Consider the following 13,118-nt stretch of genomic DNA (forward strand, 5'->3'; position numbering starts at 1 on the left):
GGAGTGTTGCTAATTCCCAATTTAGGTTTGCAGGGATCGGCAGCAGGGAGTTTTTCCAAGTCAGAGGGGTTGAAAGGACGCACTAGTCTGTCTCACTCCTCCCAGAAACTCTGTCTGGGTTTTACTCTAATTTTTTTGGGTCTCATCCTCCAGATGAAGAGACTCTGTGCCCTACCCATCCCAGACGGATTGCAAGCTTTTTCCAATACTCCATTCTCTCTCCCTGGGGCTTTCCCCGGTTGCTGCAGAGAGAAATCTGCCAGCAGGGGTCAGCCGTGCCTCACATCTGGCCTGGAGCCGCTTGCCACATGGGCTGTTTCTCTTGGCATCGCCAGAGTTGATGGGGAACTGGAGAATACCTTCCTGGTAAGGCCTTGGCATCCCTCTGAGCATCGCCAGTCAAGTCCTTTCCCTGAGTGTTGGAGTAGTAGGGGGAAATGGAAGGTACGTTCATTCAAAGACCGAAGCAGGTGTGGGCGTACACACACATCCAGCCATCTGCCGCCAAGTCACCATCTGGTTTCCACCAGGCTTTTATGTGTATTGGCATGTGCCATGCATTGTGCGGCTGGGTGTCGGAGGATGTGTGTCTTGGGCTTGCTTTGTTGAAATTTTCTCAGCTCCCTGGGATTTCTGGATTCGCTCCGCACCCAGGCGCTTCGGGCGGGCGAGTCGCTTCGCTCTCCCACGGCTTGGACCAGCCTCTGCGCCTCGCTCCCACGGTGCCTGCCCAATCTACGCCTCCACGCATGCTCAGTGTGGAATGGAAATCTTCCAGGGCTGCAGGCTCCGGAACGAATGTCTCCGTGGCCCAAGCCACACAAGAGCAAGTTCTGCTCTCGTTTCCAGACCCTTCTTCCTCCTTGGCCCCACTGCCAGTCTTCTCCCCAGCTCTAGTTCTCTTTGATTTCTCTGGTCCACAGTGCTGCCCAGCTTCCAGGAGAGCTAGAGGGATGGGTCCCCTTGGAGGTGTCGGTCTCTCCCCTTCCTCCTCTGTCTCCCACACCCCGATGTGGTACTGGTGGGAGTAGTCCGAGAACCAGCCAGGGGCTATGGGATAGGGATACAGCTGGAAGCAGCTCTGGACTGGAAGGGGTTCCGGTCTGTAGCTGAGATTCCCAGGGCCCTGGCATCTTCCAAGTAGGCTCCGAGAGCTAGCTGCTGTGATAGGCAGAGGCTGTGACTTTCCACCTGCCAAAAGGAGGACTTCTGCAAGCCGGGGCACCTGGCCTGCTTTCCCAGGAGTAGAGTTACAACAGCTGATCTAGGCGACAGGTGTAGGTTGCAGGGTACAGCTGCTGCCCAGCACATCTGTACCCATGGCGGGAGGAGGGGTGCCGCAGCAGGGTTCGTCAATCATTCCCACACTCCCCAAAGCTGAGGGGGATGTGCAGAAAGGGCCAGGGAGGGAGAGAAATGCGGGAAAACTGGGATAAGCATTCACAGACCACTTCTTTCCTAGAGATCCCAAAGTAGGACCCCTTGCCAGTTTGCCCCAGAGTTAGCCTCGTTGGCGGCAGCTTGAGAGTCAAAGCCTTGAGTCCTCCTCCTCTGTCTTGCTGCCCAGTCCTTTGGCTGGAGCCAAGCTCCTCTCCCTTCCCGGTTGGCTCAGCTAAGGCCTCTGCAGGCTGGAGCTCAGAATCCCGGCTCCTAGTGGCTCTCCCGGAGAACTGGGAGGGAAGTGCTTGAAAGAATGGCTCTTTATATATGCAAATGATTTCTTGCCACTGTAGTTCCTCAAACCACAGACTCAATTGAAGGGGGAACATTCTGGAGCTCTGGGTCTGTGCCAGGCACTAGGTCCAATGCTTTACCTGTATCACGTCATCAAATCCTCCCCCAAACACGCCGGGTGTGTGTTGTCAGGATCATTTCTGTTTCATAGGGGGAGAAATCAAGGTTAAGGCCACACAGAACACAGGAATCTGACATCTGATTGCTGCCCAGACTCCAAGGCTTGTACTCCATCCACTATACACACTGCCTGCAACCTCCCCAGCCCTGGGAAATCCCACATTAGGCCCCATCCCTCTTCCTCATGTAGATAATTCCCTGCCTATCCCCAACTCACTCATTTCTGTTGAGCGCAGCCAAAGTCACCTCCATAACCTTTATCGAGAGGCCATTCAGCAGCTCACAACTCTCCAACACCTCCAGTCACCCCACTGCCACCCACCAAATTGGATGCCACAACGCCCACTCTCTTGTCAATGGCTTGTCACACCCAATTTCCTTCCCTCGGTCCCATCGTGGGCCTGCAACCCTTTTGCCTCTATCTACCATTCTTGAGCGATTCCACTTTACCCTCATTTTTCCCTCTCGAGACACTTTTTTCTTAGTATTTTAAAAATATTTATTGATATATGAGGGATGCCCGGGTAGCTTAGTCAGTTAAGCATCTGACTCTTGATTTCGGCTCAGGTCTTGATCTCAGGGTCCTGGGATCCAGCCCCCATAAGGCTCTGTGCTCAGCCTAGAGTCTGCTTGTCCTTCTCCCTCTGCTCCTGTCTCTTTCTCTCTCAAATAAATAAAATCTTTTAAAAGAGAGAGAGTCTAGCTTGGGCTCCATTCCCTGTCCAATGGGCAAAGCTGGCTACATCATTTCTGGGATCCAGTGCAAAATTAAAAATGTGGGCTCCTTTGTTTAAAAAATTATTGAGAATTTAGAGGCACCTGGGTGGCTCAGTGGGTTGGGCCGCTGCCTTCAGTTCAGGTCATGATCTCAGGGTCCTGGGATCGAGCCCTGCATTGGGCTCTCTGCTCAGCAGGGAGCCTGCTTCCTCCTCTCTCTCTGCCTGCCTCTCTGCCTGCTTGTCATTTCTCTCTGTCAAATAAATAAATAAAATCTTTTAAAAAAATAATTGATAATTTAAAGATTGCAACAGCAAAGCATTAAACTAAACCAGGGGTCCTTCTAAGTGTGGGGTCCCTTGTGATAGCACAGGTCACATGTCCATGAAGCTGGCCCACCTATGGGCTCTAGGAGACTAGCTGTCTCCTAGTTGCCTTGAGTCAATGCATCCCCTGTTCTCAAAATGGACATTCCTGCCTCAGCCTCCACATTGGCACATTGTCCCTTGCTTCTGCACCCAGCCTCCCCCAGCCGCATTCTCTGCACCACGGCCAGCATGTTGGGCATTCCAGCTCTTGCCCAAGCAAACTCCCGGGGTCCGAGTCAACCAGGCGGCATTGTTCTGGGGTCACCCACAAAGAGTGGGGTGCAAAACAATGGCATCCCTGTGCCTGGGGTAGAAAGTCTCTCCAGAAATGAGAGAGCACTCAATGCTCCACCAGGAGACCTGGGTTTCAGTTCCAGCCTTGCCATTACATTTGCTGTGTGCTCTTAATGGATAAATCGCTCAACATCTTGGCACCTCGGTTTCTTTATCCCTTAAAGGAGAGGCTGGGATGAAATCTTCTTTAAAACCACATCCAGTTCTAAAAATGTGTATTTAAATGACTCTAAGAGGCCATAAGGGTAACGACGTGTGCTTGAGCATTTACCCTCTACCATTTGCAAGCTCATTTAATGCTGACAACAGTCCTATGAGGCAGGCACTGTTCTTCCCATTTCACGGATGGGGGAGTTGAGAGTCAGATGAAAACACATCCTAAAAGAGGAGTGACAGAAACATCCTAGAACTTGGTCGTAGGGATGGCTGCACAGCTCTATAGACTTAGTAGAAATCATACTATCATATAATGACAAAGGGTGAATTGACTTATACATAACGTATATTTCAAAACTGTTAAGAAGCTAGAAATAAAGAAATGTACTGAAGCTAGCAAATGCTAGAGCCCTTCACCGCTACCCCACACTGCCACCGAAAGACTCCTTTCTCTGCCTCAACATAGCACATGAAAGCATGGCCTCGGGAGCTAGACTGCCTGTTCAGATCCTGGCTCTGGCACTTATCAGCTGTCAGAACCACGCAAGATACCTCAATTTCTTCACTTACAAAATACAATAAAAACGATACCTATTTCAAAGGGTCATTGGGAGGATAAAATGGATGAATGCATATGAAGTGTCTGGAACTGCAGTCGGCCCATACCCAGTCCACCCAGAAGGAAGGACTATGACTCTCCTTTCCAGGATGGCTATAGCCAGAGCCTGCCTTCCTCAAGGGGACTCCTTCTCCTTGCCAACCCCATCCCTACCCTCCTGGCCCCTTAAAGAAACACTTGCCTTGAAAAGCCATCTTTGGAAAAACACTGTGAAGACTTTCAGTACATCTCATACCCTGGTAACAAAGAAAGGGAGTGGGGTTCCTGGGTGGCTCAGTCGGTTGGGTGTCTGTCTTTGGCTCAGGTCATAATCCCAGGGCTCTGGGATGGAGTCCCACATGGCTAGACTGAACACAGTGGGACTGTGTTCAGTCTTACTCCCGAGCAGGGGGGGGGGGGTCCCTGCTCAGTGGGGAGCCTGATTCTCCCTCTCCTGCTCCCCCTGCTTGTGCTCTCTCTCTCTCACTCCTTCTGTCAAATAAATAAAAAAAATCACAAAAAAAAAAAAAAAAAAAAGAATGAAAAGAAAAAGAAAGGGAGAGAATCATCATCTTCCCGATAAGGTAGTGACTCGTCCAGGCTCGTAAAACATTCATGACTGTGCCAGCTTTTCCCACAGACTGTTTCTCCCAGGTCCTCCTAAGCTCAAACCATCAGCACAGAGGGCCCTTCTTAAAGGGGACCCTGAAGCCAGTCCTGAGGTCTGAGTGGCCACAGATGAGGACAGATGCTTTGCCCACCCCTCCCCCCAATCCTATCGGCATGCAGCCCCTCCAGGGTTAATGAATCAAGCTAGAAAGGTCAAGGGTTACTCGTGGACAGTCAGATGTCTACCATTTAAAAGTGAGTTTTCAAGCACTGAGCCCCTAAGCAGAGTGCATGTGACTGGGGTGGGGAAGAAGCCGGGGCGGGGAGGGACTGGTGCTTTCTGTCTCATCCTCACGCTTCTGCTTACATTTTGCACAGCACTTTAGAAACCACTTTCTCTTCCATTATCTCACTGAAAACTCACCTAAGCCTTAGCGGGTGATTGTTGTTGTCCCCCGGGGGTCAACACCCGTTTTTACGTTTTTACTGCGGAGCACACTGAGGTGACGCCCTTGAGCCAGCAGCCGAACCAAAGCGCGGACTCAGGTCTCCTGACAGCATGCCCGGTGATTTTCCACTGTGCTGAGGAGGAGGAAGTCAGAGGCTCCCTCAGACTCCACCTCAGAGGCTCTCATGACATTTATTAAATGCTCGAGAAAATAAAGCCACGTGCCGTCTTCATATCCCCACCGAGGGCCTTAACAAAAGACTCTGGAAGGCCTGAACAAGAGAGCCAGAGGGAAAGGCAGTCCCTCCCTGGGTCCCATGGAGCACAGGAGCTCTGACTCTGCTCAGATCCCCAAGGTCCCACATCAGATAACCCAAGTGGGGAAACAAGTGAACATGGGTCCGCGGACCTCAAGGCAGCAGGAAAACAGGCAGAGCCCCCCAAGAAATCAGGCTGGGTCTGGAAATGCCACTTGCTCTGTTTCCTGGGGCTCCCAAAGCCCTCATCTCAGCTCGAGCCGGGTCTGAGACTCCAGGGGGGGGTGACAACAGGCTCCTGGGCTAATTTTTTAAAACTCATTTGTCACATCGACATTAATCCTCTTGTTAACAATCTCTTGCCCTGAAGCAGGGTTGGCTCAAAGCTGTGGTAGGGGTTGGGGCAAGGGGAAGCTCTTGGGTTTTAAGGAGACTCAGTAAGGTCAGCAAGGCCTAGAGGCCACCTTCTTCATGAGAGGGGGAGGGTAGCGCTCGCTGAGCCAAGGGGCCCCCAGCAGAGAGCCTGAACCTCCTTCAATTACCAACCGTCTGACTCTCTAGCATCCCTGCTGTTCTCTCCATCCTCTGCTCTCCACAACCAGGCCACTGCCTTCACTTCTTATTGATTTTCATATTTAAGGAAAATCCATTTGCTTGATTCAGAGCAACTGAGTCATCACTGTGTTCAGAGGAAAAATCACTCACAAAGTAGGCACTTGGCAGCAGCCGCTTCTGGAATGGGCGGGGACCCTGCTTACACCCCAAAGGCGCTCTGTCCAGAGTTGCTTCTGGATTCGATTCTCTGCTGCTCTGTCCCAGCCACTTTCTCTTTCAGGAGGCTTCACATCCGCTGCTTATCACCCCAGCCAGGCTGGCCTATTCGTTCTCTATGCAACCCCCCCACCACGTGCTATTGTTTATCTGTTGGAGGCTTATGATGGAGACATTTGGAGCAGGGACAGAGGGGACTTGTATGATCAGCCATTCATAAATGGGAGAGAAATATTAATTGTAGGCACTGATGGAAGAAATTTAACCCTTACAAAATTATAGCTTTGGCCCTCTTTTCCTTTCCAACACTACCCATGTGGGTAAGAGTCCCTAATCTAATCTCAAGATGGATCCAGGGCGGTTCAGTCTCTGATACTGGTTTGTGTAACTGTTGTGTCATCCTGGTCCCTGCCTCTGGGAGGGTCAAAGAGCTCAGACAATCCACTCTATGAGCCCTAAAGAAGAGACTGTGCTTCTTAACGACCACGCCTCCCCTTTGCAGGCAGAGGGGACTGTGAACAGCAGGACAGAATTCCAGTTAGCACATCACCAAATACCAAATGGAAGCAGGGCTGTAGGACTCAGACTCAATGATGCATACCGAATGCTCCCAGTCACTCTTCTAAGCATGTCACCTGTGTTCATTGCCCTTAATCCTCCCAACAATCTTAGGACACAGCGGCAATTATTATCCCATTTACATACAGATGAAGAAATGGAGGTGGTCAGAGATGAAAGAATTCATGGAAATTCCTATGGCTAGTAAGTGGGAGATCCAGGAATTTGAATCCAGGCAATCTGCCTTAAGAGCCCATGCATTCACCCATTACACACACGCAGGACACACGCAGGGCGGGGGACTCATCTCAGGCGTCCCAGAGACACCCCCGCTCCCCACCTCAAAAGACAATTCTTTCCTTTCATGGACAAATGCCATGTAAAAATCTTCTCCCCTGATCAGATTGGAACGTCTTCAATGCCACTGCTAGTCTGGTCAAGGGGTCCTTGACCCTCCCTTTATGTCCATGAGTACTGTGACCTGATTGGCTGGATAGGGGCTCAGGCAAGGCTCAGGGGCTCTCACCGTGACTCTGCTCCCCACTGGTTCATACTGCTGGTGAAGCATTCGGAGACCTCCCAGGGAGTTGGCATTTTTTTTTTCTTTTTAATCTCAACCCCTCAAGACCTAGGGAAAAAACGAGTTCTTAAGCTGATGAGATCTCTGGTCCTAGTCTGCTGGGTCCTTGGCCACAGCTACTACTCCCTTTCACTTACAGAGCTCAAAGCTTGCTCCAGGGGGCACCGGCCACCTGATTTCCTTCTGGACTCTTCCTGCACAGTCTGGAAGCCCTCAGGCCAGGAGGCGGGCGTGGGGGTAGGAGGGATGGGGGGGCGTGGAATCCTTGCACTGCAGAGAGGTTGCACGAGGTTCCGGCTGACAACCTCCTTCCCATTCTCGGTCTTCAGCTCTTGTGGTTTCCTCTCCCGTCTTCTGCCCCCTCCTCCCACTCCCACGGCCCTAGAAGGAGGAGAGGCAGTGGTAGGGTCGGGAAAGTGGGAAGAAGTCACGTTACTTTACTGAGCACCTACTATTTGCCCGGCACTTCTGGGGCCTCCCCCTCCTCTGCTCCCACGAGTCCCAGCTCAGACCCGGGTAGGGAAGAAGGGTGGGCGGAGTCAGAAGCGGGGCGAGGAGGCTGGCGGATCCATCTGCCCCCTTCCAAAGAATGCCCGAACCAGCAGCAGCCCCGGGACGTGGGTGGGGGTGACGGGTCCCCGGGCAAAGGAAAGGCTCAATTGTGCAAAGGCTTCCTGCCCTGCCAGCTCTCGGCCCCAGCCCAGCCACCAAGCAGCCGCCTTTCTGCGGCCGGGGAGGCGGGACGGGAAGGCAAAGGCAGGAAAGGGTTACGGGAATAGCTTTCCAATGACAAAGTCTGGAAGGGACCCATGCCTCCGCCCCTCTGCGGGTTAAACTGGCACAGTGCGGGGGGAGGAAGGCGAGGGGGACCAGAAGCAAAGACTCCCCTCCCTCCCGCCCCCCTGTCCCCCCCTGTCGCCGGGCACCCCCTCCCGGGGCCCGTGTCATCGCAGGCAGCCGGCGTGTGCCTGGGGCAGCGGGTCACGAGGCTCCGCCCCCGGCCGCCCGGCCCCGGGGGACGCACTTTGTTCAGGATGCCGCCTCCCCGCTCATTGTGGGGCCGGGGCCGCCGGCGGCCCTAGTGCGAGCGCGCGGCCGGAGCGCGCGGCGGACGCCGATCCCAGTGCGAGGGGCGGACCCGGCCGAGGACCCCGGAGAAACTTTCTTATCGCGAGGAGAGCGCGCCCGGCCCGGCGCCGCGCGGGGGATGCGCGACTGTGCGCGGCGGCGGCGCGGACCGGGACCCGGAGCCAGAGCCGGAGCGGGCAGGCGCGCGGGTGAGTGGCCCGAGCGGGGTGGTCGCGGGGGCGGGGACCGGGCTGCGCGCGGCGGCGGAGATGGGCCGCCGCTTCCCACTCCGTGGGGCCGGGATCGAGCCCCGGGGGGAGGTGAGCCTGGTGCCCCGGGGAGGCTGCGGGCTGGGCTCGGGAGAGGCGCTGGAATAACAACGGAGGCGCCGGGAGGGTGTGTGCCGAGACGTCCTTGGGGGACTGCGCGTCTGCTCCAGGAGTCGACTCACTGGGGGCTACCCAGCCCCAGCCTTTCGGAGCCTCAGTTTACCTTTCTGTGAAATACCTGCAACGTAAAGTGTGTTGATATCCTATAACCAGAAGCACCAAGTACTGCGTATTACACACACACACGCACATACTGTACCCACATTTCTCCCATCCCAGAGGAGCGAGCGGAGCAGCTGGCGCAGGTGACCTTGCCGGGCTGTTTCGGAAAATGTTCATTGGGTTCCCAGGTTGCGCTGCGAAGCGTCCGCCCGCCAGACTCCCTGAGGCTGCCCTCTTCGGCGCCAGCCTAGAGGAAGCTGGGGGACACAGGAGGGAGGAGAAAGGGGAGGTTGGGTGAACACCAGGAGCTCACCTGAGGGCGCTCGGTGCTTGGGCTCTTGTGGTCCCTTCTACTCTCAGAGCCGATAGAACCTGGTCAAAGCAAAAAGAATCAGCCCAGCCTGCGGAGGGAGGATCGGGGAAGGATGTGAGTGGTGAGTGGTGGGGGGCGGTGTGCAGGGGTGAAATTCACCCAGCAGAGAGGGGTCCTTGTCCCGCGGAGCCCAACATTGGAAAATCAGCTGGTGAGTCAATGGGACTTTGTTGGGACGGCCACGGGGCGCAGCTGGCGCCGGCTTAAGGGAAGCGCCCGCATCCCCCCCTTGATAACACGCTGTTTATCTGGCTTCCTGTTTCAATGATTGGGATGCCATTGGCTTGTTCAAATTCAATGCTGAAAAGCCTGCGGCCACGTTCGCTCTTTAAAAGCCGAGGGCTTGCCTCGATTTTCGTCTTTTCGTCTGTCTTGTTCCGGATGCATGGTGTCCCCTGCAACGAACGCACTTATAATGGGGCAGCTGTACTTGCCACAAAGAACCCCATCTCAAGGAGGCAGAGCTGCTGCTTCTGAGACCTTGGCTCCCTTCAGACCCAAAATACATGTGACTTCAGCCTGCTTATGAATTTTTTTCATCCTGCCTTGAATTTTGGTTTGTGTGTCTTTGGGATTAAACTGGGAAAGAAGGCTGTGACTCTGGATTTCCTCCCCGAAAATGAGCTTTATCTCATCTTCCACGGCTAATTCCTGGGGGAAGTTATCGGTTCATAGTTCCCTAATCAGCCTGGGTTGCTAACTTACCTGGATGATCAAAGAGCAAAGAACTTGCCTTTCTGTTTTGGTTTTCACTTCTTTAGAATGGAGCTGGGGCAGGTTGCTGCTCTTGGAAGGACAAGGCTTTCCCCCTGATCTGTGCTTCAGCCCTTACAGCCTGTTTCTGGAACTTCCCAGGTTAAAGAGGAGCAGCCCCCACTCTGAACTCCAGAGATTTCTCTGAACTCCCTTAGGGTGGGTTTCACATTCTTCTTTGTGTTTTAGACGTTGAGGATTTGTGCACATGCCTTATCTCCCTATGCATGCCAGCTAGCCAGGTACCCCTGCTGATCTCCCACAACACCCAGCACATAGTAGGCACTTTCTAGATGTTTGCCGAATAGTACAACTGGAAAAAATCTTTCCCTCTCAAAATAGGTCTACAATGGGGTTGATTTGCCCACAGGACCATTTGGGCCTTTTGTGACATCTACTTGGGGAGCCATGGCCTGGGGCAACTGAAAACAGGATTGCTGTTTTTGCTTCCCTTGCCAGCTCTGCTCCCCTCCTGAGTCTACCCAAGCCTCTGGCATTGGCTCAGCTTTGGTCAAGTAGAAAAGACTGGCGCTGGAGTCTATTGTCCATTCTTTAAAATTTGCCTCTCTTTCCATCTTTCTTGTCAGTCAGTGTCACTTCCTCTTTCTTTTAAAGTTCTTTTGAATTCTTAAAGGGTTTGGCCTTTAGAAAAATGTCAAAGTCAAAGGGATCTCTGCCCCTCCCAACCCCTGCCCTGCCCCTCTTCCCTTTAGGGACCAGAATCAAGGTGGGGGATGGACTCAAAGCCACACAGTTGGGGGCCGAGAGAGGCCAACCTAGAACCCAGGTCTCCTGGCCACACGTCCAGGGCTTGATCCCTTTCAGCAGATCACCTCCTTGCACTCAGACTTTTTCTCTGCCCAGTGTTTTCATCCATAGATCTTGGCAGATGCCCAATAACTGTCAGTGAGAGAGGAACAGAAACAAGGGGTAAGAGAGCTGTCGGGGTGATGGAACTAACCACCAGCCCTTAGAGTCTCTGGAACATCGAGAACTAAGAATGTGGCAATACTTGGCAAACCCTTCATCTTTCTGGCCCCTTGTCACAAAACAATAATTAAAAACACTTTTAGTTCCTTCTTCAACTTAAAAAAAAAAAAAAATGCAAAAAAAAAAAAAAAACAACCCAACCAACTTTTCAAGTAAAAAACACCCTCCACAGTAAACAGTTTGCTGGGCCTAATCTGTTCCCTCAACCTCCCAGGAAGGCTGACTCAGGCCTGATTTCCTCCGAGGGGCCTGGAACTTTGCTTCCCAGTTTCCTGTGAGTCTTGAGAGACGTGAGGGGAGGCAGGATGGCCAAGACCCAGGCCTCTCGGAAGTGCCAGTGGATGTGACTCTGCTTCCCCTACACGGCCTGTGCAGTCCACACTACCATCCCCATCAAATCTGTCTGTTCTGCTTCATTTTATTTTATTTTATTTTATTTTATTTTATTTTAGAGATTTTATTTACTCGACAGACTGACAGACGGAGATCACAAGTAGGCAGACAGGCGGGCAGGGGTTGGGGGGGGTGAGAAGGCTCCCTGCTGAGCAGAGAGCCCTATGTGGGGATGTGGGATGTGGGGCTCCATCCCAGGACCTTGGGATCATGACCTGAGCTGAAGGCGGAGGCTTTAACCCACTGAGCCACCCAGGCGCCCCTCTGCTTCATTTTAATATGAGATGCGCTAATGTGCTTAAAAAATTAAAGGTGCCAAAGCCCGTGCCTATGGACACCCTTAATAACAACGTGTTTCCACTTCAAAGGACGCTGAGACTCTTACCATGTCCAAACCTTTGATGCTCTGGAAGCTTTTGTGCATGGTTTGCTTATTTCTTTTTCAGATCGTTCCTGGGGGGTGGTATCTGGAAACACAGCTGATTTTTGTGGGTTGATCTTGTGCCCTTGAAACTTGGCCAAATTTGTGTGCTTGTGTGTTTGTGTATTTGCTTTCGTAGCCTTAGTGTGTGTGAATTCTTTGGGATTTCCTATATGTAGAATTACATCAACTGTAAATATAGTTGTAGTACTTCATTTCCAACGTGGATACCATTTATTTATTTATCTATTTATTTATTTATCTTCCCTAACCGCTCTGGCTAGAATTTCCAGTACTGTGGTGAGTAGGAGTGGGGAGGGTGGACATCCTTGTCTTGCTGCTGATCTTAGAGAAAAAAGCTCTCAGTCTCACCATTGAGTGTGATGCTTACTGTGGGTTTTTCATAAATGTCCTGTATCATGTTGAGGAAATTCCCTTCTCTTCCCAGTTTTCTAAGTGTTTTCATCATGAAAGGGTGTTGGATTTTGTCAGATTCTTTTTTCTGCACCAATTGAGATAATCATGTGTTTTGGTACATGACATTGATCGTTTTTCTTGTGCTGAATTACCGTTCCATTGCCGGGATAAACCCCTCTGAGTGCTTTTTTTGTTTTTTAATTTGTGAAATTTTATCTAAAAAGACTGAAGATGGGGAGTCTGGGGGGCTCAGTCAGTTAAGCCTCTGACTCTCTGTTTCAGCTCAGGTCATGGTCTCATGGTTGTGGGATCCAACCCCGTTGGCTCTGTGCTCAGCACGGAGTCTGCTTCAGATTGCCTCTCCCTCCCCCTCCTGCTGACTCTCTAAATTAATTAACTAAGTCTTAAAAAGACTGAAGAAAATTTGACATGGTGCTAACTGTGCAGTTGGGTGGGTCAATGCACATTCATTATATTTTTCGTACAGTTACTGTACTTGAAATGTTAAATAATATTTTTATTGTGGTAAAATATACATAACATAAAATTGACCATTTTAACTACTTTTACGTGTACAGTTCAGTAGCCTTAAATGCATTCCCCTTGTTACGTAACCGTCACCATCATCTATTTCCAGAACTTTCTCATCCTCCCCAGCTGAAACTCCCTGCCTGTTACAGTTAACTCCACATTCTCTACTGCCCCCCTCCCCAGCCCCCCAGCTTCTGGCAACCACTGTTCTACTTTTCATCTCGGTGAGTCTGTGAGGACTTTTATCTCCGTGAATCTCCATGAATAGCCTGAAAAGTCAGGAACTTCATGGCTTTAATTGAGGGATCAAAGGACCTCACCGGACTTCCAAGGGAATGCTAGAGGGATTTTGATTCGGATCTTCTTGACTTACAAACAGTCCCTCAACCACCGCCCCCGTGTCAGAGATGGTCGTTCCAGATGGAGAGACAAACGGATTCCTGGTCATCACGAGGCTCAGAGGGCGCCCAG

The 13,118-nt window shown here is 51.9% G+C and overlaps 1 protein-coding gene and 1 long non-coding RNA gene across 5 annotated transcripts in view; one reads left to right on the forward strand and one right to left on the reverse strand.

Annotated features, from left to right (window-relative positions):
- Positions 1–1,768: 1,768 nt before the first annotated feature.
- Positions 1,769–7,407, reverse strand: LOC132025600 (uncharacterized). Its single transcript, XR_009406650.1, has 3 exons — positions 7,348–7,407; positions 7,157–7,258; positions 1,769–1,874 (listed from the first exon to the last, which is right to left on the reverse strand). It is a non-coding gene; the product is annotated as an uncharacterized LOC132025600 (long non-coding RNA).
- Positions 7,408–8,381: 974 nt separating this feature from the next.
- Positions 8,382–13,118, forward strand: part of NAV1 (neuron navigator 1) — a 255,219-nt gene continuing 250,482 nt past the window's right edge. For all 4 annotated transcript variants that reach the window (XM_059413084.1, XM_059413085.1, XM_059413086.1 and 1 more), the window contains exon 1: positions 8,382–8,487. The gene's annotated coding sequence lies outside the window, so the exon portion shown is untranslated. The remainder of the gene's footprint in view (positions 8,488–13,118) is intronic.

The sequence above is a fragment of the Mustela nigripes genome, chromosome 10 (assembly GCF_022355385.1).
Source record: "Mustela nigripes isolate SB6536 chromosome 10, MUSNIG.SB6536, whole genome shotgun sequence".
Classification (NCBI taxonomy): Eukaryota; Metazoa; Chordata; class Mammalia; order Carnivora; family Mustelidae; genus Mustela; species Mustela nigripes.